Here is a 5,576-nt window from a genome sequence, read left to right on the forward strand (position 1 = left end):
CTTGTTACATGATTGATAACAGCCAACTAGAGAAAGAATATTTAGACATCAGACCTGTAAAAAAAATAGTGGTATTTCGCCTGAGGCAAAATATTTCGTTCAAAATCAGTTGTTTCCCCTTCAATATGTTTCCGGTTTCGGATTTTATCAGGGAAGCGTGTGAAGTTTACTTTTGTTTATCTACCTTTTGTTCAACGATGGAGGAATCTGAGACTTGTAAATTATACTGTTTAGTGATTTGGTAAGTACCGTTTATAAACAGTTGTTAATGTAGATTCTCTAATATATTTGAAACTTTCACTGAAATAAGTCTGTCTTTTACCCGGAAGTGAATCCAAAACATAAAGAGGGAAATTAATTTATGAAATTTATCTTGTGGCCACTAAACACAGATGATTTCACTATGCCTGTGTATTTAATACAAAATGGCCAGTTGGGTTATCACAAAGATTATTGAAGGAAGGCAGCTTCTTACTCAAGGTGACCAGGATTCATCAAATTATTTCATTGTCCATAGACTAGTAAGCATTATTTATGGAAAAAAACAATAATAAAAAGTCAATATACATGTAGCTATGATAAATAATAAATTTGATGCAGACTTATCGATGCCTGCCTATGTCAGATGATTTCTCGAAAATTCCCCTCTCACAGTAGTAGCCAAGGTATTTTAAAAGGAAATATGTAGATGTCCAGTAACCGGACGCCTACCCTGCATTCTAGCTGTCCGGCAACAAGACAACTAGCATCTCCGCTAATGTTTTCTAGCTGTTTGGCGATCTTTTTACATATGAATACTGTAATGAATAAATTTATTGTATCATATTTTTTTTGCATAAGTCTGAATATTCACCTGTAAGGCATATACAATATTTTAAAATTGATTACCGGACGCCTAGAAAACCCCTATAGGATAGGATAGGCTAGGCATCCTGTTACCGGTCGGCTAGAACACTGGCTAGGTTTCTGGTTACCGGATGTCTAGACACTTCCGTTTATAAAATGGTAACTGTTTTTGCTGTGGGTCTCATAAGTCATGTTATTTCTGTCTGGTGACTACTCTCTTTCCATTATTGTTGATTCAGAATGTTTTGTAACAGGATGATTGTATATGGATAGTGGGAATTAATGCCATATAATGAAAATCTTTTTATTTTTGAAATTTTGGAGCCTTGCTGTGTGTAAAACAATTTATGATCCTTTAAAAAATAGATTCATACTCATAGTATAATAACTTTTAAAGTATTTTGTGGTAAGTTAATGAAACCTTTCAAAATCACATTATTAATTTAGTAGTGAGTTTTTGATTTTTAGTGATGTTTACGGTACATGTAATGTATCTTCTTTCAGATAATATTCCTTGTTCCTTTGATGGTTCATTCCACTACAGCTAGTTCATATACCCTACAACAGCCAGGAAATTGGTCTGTTAACTTTAAGATCTCAAGAAAATGTAACATATTTTGGATGTGCTTTGAGGAATCAGGTAAGTAACATGCAGCTAAAGGCTCTTATTATAGTTTTAATGCAATATATTATTTATTTATACCTCTGTCAAGGTTTTGTTTGGAGCCAATACAAAATAAGTCTACTTCTACACTTATGATTTGTACAATGTATGTACATGTACTATGACTATTGAATGGCTTTTAAAAACTGACAAAACTGGCATTACTGAAATTTAATTTCAACAATCTGGTTTTGAGGAGGATCAGTTGGTGTAAAGTTTTCATTACATTAGCTATTAGCCTGGGAAAAGTTTGTGGCACTCAATAAGTACATGGATAATTTGAATGCTTAACACTACATGTACATGTGTATAAGTTGATATCTCATTAAGTTGTAGAATAGTTCTAAATAATAGGAATTTTAATTTATTATTTGAAGTAAATCAATTAATTGTAATTTAGTTTAATTGTAATATGATTATTTTCAGATTTAATTAACCCATTCTTGACATAGACATTGTTATGTGATTGATTTTTTTACCAGTTTTATTGCACCAAGAATATGGATTAGAATGAAGACTGTAAAGGTTCCTGAGATACATGAAGATAACAGATACTTTTACCAAAGACTTTTAATTTTTTTTTCAGGAAGGCAGGGTGTTTCCTCTTGTTTATGAAAGCAACTCAGTTGGTTAAGGGGCAGACAACTTGTGAGCATGGTACATCACTACCTGTATTGGTATTCCATTTTGACAATGCTGCTAGCTAGAAAAGAAATAACATCTTGCTGTGGTATGGTCTGTGGAGAGTTTTACTAGGTAACAACCATTTTTGATAGCTGTTAAAACAGTGTATACTTTTAACCCTTAGGCTGCATGAGGCAGCTATGTCTGCCTTTGCAACCAGTGCAGATCAAGATCAACCTGCATATCTGTGCAGTCTGATCATGATCTGCAGTGTTTGATACTTAGTCAGCAAATTTTCTATTAGAACCCCCTATAAGCTATTAATGGTACTGTCTCTATTTAAAGATGGAGTAGTCCATTTTACAAATTTAGCAGGTTAAGGGTTAACAAAATAAATGCAAAAAAATGTGTTTTAGAACATCCTATTTGCAGTAACCAAATCTACAAACAAAGTACATTTTATATACTGACAGCACGCTGTTGTCAGTCTGTTTGTCAATATTTTAGAGCATTGGTTGTAAGAATCATCTATTATCAAATAGTGATAACCCTGCTTTTATTAAATAAAGTGACTCCCAGGTTAATTATTTAAAATAAAATGTTTTACTTATTTGTTACAGGATATCACAGATCGATTGAATATTCAACAATGATCACAGACCATGCAAAGTTTGAATCTGACTTGCACTTTTGAATTTAGAAGAATCTGTGGAGGAGGGTGAATGCTGAGACCTTTAATAATACATGATATTGCTGACACAGTGTGTCAGTCATCAAAGAAATATCATAACAACACAGTTGGTCAACAAAGATTTAAATCCTGTCACATTCTACCAGTGGAGAAATATCTTATCACAATATTTAAACTTTTGAAGAAGATAACCAAATATTACCACTTTATCATGTTTGCAGAAACACCTGGATTGTTAGTCTTAAAAGTGACAGTACAGTTAACTTACTAAAATCTACTCCCCCTTGCCAAACGAACATTATTGACATGGAATGACACAAGCCTGACAATGGTACCTGTATGAACTCATAAGAGAATAGTATTTGTCTGAAAAGTCAAAGGATTCTGTTTGTCCCAAACCACTTGAACTGAAATTGGATTGATGAGGATTTTTCTGAGAACTGAAAAAAGAAAGTGAATACAAAAGATAGAAATTGTTGATGAATTCAAACGTTTTGATATACAACACTTTAGCCTGTTTTGCTGTTCATATAGATGTGTTTAGCTGTTAAGGTTACTCTAAGGTATATGAGAATGTAGTTTCAGTTACCTACATTAAAGTATTGGCTGGAAATAAATATTTACTTTTCACCAGAGCTTGTAGCAGTGTAACCTTCATCAAAAGTTAAGCTGTTGTGTTAATTATTAAAGTATTTTTAGAAAAAGGAATTTAGTATGTATGTTGCCATGGTAACATAATTCAAATTATATTTCATTGAAATTATAGATTTGTATTTCAATAAGGGATCTACAGTATATAATGTAATGGTAAAAGAATGTTCACTTTCTTCAGTATTGTCAGTTATAACTAGCCAGTGAAAAAACAGATTATGAGGAAAGGGATGACTGAAATGTTTATTCTTATGATAACTACTTTTGTTACAGAACAGGACTGTTTTAAAGTTTTTATGTGAAATTTTCAGATTTCTTTCCTGAATACTTGTACTTTCAAATGTATAACTTATTAGAAATACTTTTTAAAATAAGCTCTTGTTTTTAAGCATTATTGTAGGAAAAGGGAATTTAAAACATATGTCGCCATGGTAACACAATTTTCTTAGACTATAACAAAATATGGAAAATTTTTAATTAGCTGTACTTTCTAGTATTCTAGATAAGTATAAACAATAAAAAATCAATAGTAATATATGTTTCATTTATTTCAAAATAGTAATTTATTACCAGCAGGTAAAAGGCAAGTTATGAAGAAACAATGACAGAAATGTCTTATTCTTATAGTTATTACTCATGTTACAAACACTGTCATAAAACAAAAGATTTTATTTTTTTGAACATGGAATTTTGAGATAATATTTTTGAATACATACCACTTTATAATATTCAAGTTATCTGAAACACTTTTCCAAACTTAGCTCGTTTTTAAAGTATTATTGTAGAAAACAGAATCAAATGCATATGTTGCCATGGTAACATAATTTAATAATGTTTTTATAGAAAATGTGAAGGACTTTAGCCAGCTAGATGTTTGCACTTTAAGTGAATATCTAAATATTCTTTGTAAAAGAAGATTCATTTATTTAAAAATAGCCAGTGATTACCAATAAGTGAAAACACAAACTGAAGAAACAACGACTGAAATAGTTTATTCTTGTGGTTATTTTCCCTTGTTATGAAATCTGTCATAAAACCAAACATTTTTGATCTTTTCACATAAAATTTTCAAATTTTACTTTTGAATACATAAACCTCTAAATATTCAACTTATAAGAAACATTATTTTAAATTAAGCTTTTATTTTTAAGTACTATTGTAGAAAAAGCAATTTATTACATATGTTGCCATGGTAACGCAATTTGAATAATGTTTTCATAGAAAATATGAAAGATTTAAATTAGCTGTATTTTCTGTTTTAAGTAAGCATCACAAAAATAAAATTTCATAGTAATAGAAGGTTCTTTTTTTTCCAAGGTAGTCATTTATTACCAGCATGTAAAAGACAAGTTATGAAGAAACAATGACAAATCTATCTTATTCTTGTTGTTATTACCCATGTTACAAAAACTAACATAAAACCATACATTCTTAATATTTTCATGGGAAATTTTCAGTTTATTTTTGTAGATACATGTGCCTTAAAATATTTTGCTTTTTAAAATCCTTATTTCAAGCGAACATGTTTTTTTTTAAAGTTTTATCATAGAAAAGGGATTTTAGTATATTTGTTGCCATGGTAACACAATTTTAGAAATATTTTTATAGAAATTGTTGTAGATTTTAATTGATTATCATTTGTGTATTAAGAAGGGATCTTATTTATATCATGCAGTTGTAACAAAAGATATATTTATTTCAGAATTGTTAGCCATTACCAGTATGTGAGAAATAAACTAGAAAAAAAGGATAACTGAAATGTACTGTTTTCATTTTTAATATCTATGTTACAAAATCTGTCATAAAATTGACAATTTTGAAGATTTTCATCTGAAATTTTCAGGATTTATTTCTGAATGATTATACTTTCTAAATATGCAAAAACCTGAAAATGTCAAATTTCCTCATCTGGACCCATTTTCTCAGTCATGGTCACATATGATACTGATATCACCTTCTATTCATAGTTACCGGTAAGACCTGAAATCCCTATAACATTTAGTGGGATATCATAGGTTTTATAAAGTACCACCATTATTTTCAATTTTACAAAATTTCAGAAATGCTTAAACAATGGGTGAAGAAAATGCCCTATAAAAT

General features: G+C 30.0%; 1 long non-coding RNA gene across 1 annotated transcript; it reads left to right on the forward strand.

Annotated features, from left to right (window-relative positions):
* Nucleotides 1–5,229, forward strand: LOC128555537 (uncharacterized). The gene is made up of 4 exons (XR_008370133.1): nucleotides 1–241; nucleotides 1,351–1,486; nucleotides 2,097–2,266; nucleotides 2,755–5,229. It is a non-coding gene; the product is annotated as an uncharacterized LOC128555537 (long non-coding RNA).
* Nucleotides 5,230–5,576: the final 347 nt, after the last annotated feature.

This window comes from Mercenaria mercenaria, chromosome 3, assembly GCF_021730395.1.
Source record: "Mercenaria mercenaria strain notata chromosome 3, MADL_Memer_1, whole genome shotgun sequence".
Lineage (NCBI taxonomy): Eukaryota > Metazoa > Mollusca > Bivalvia > Venerida > Veneridae > Mercenaria > Mercenaria mercenaria.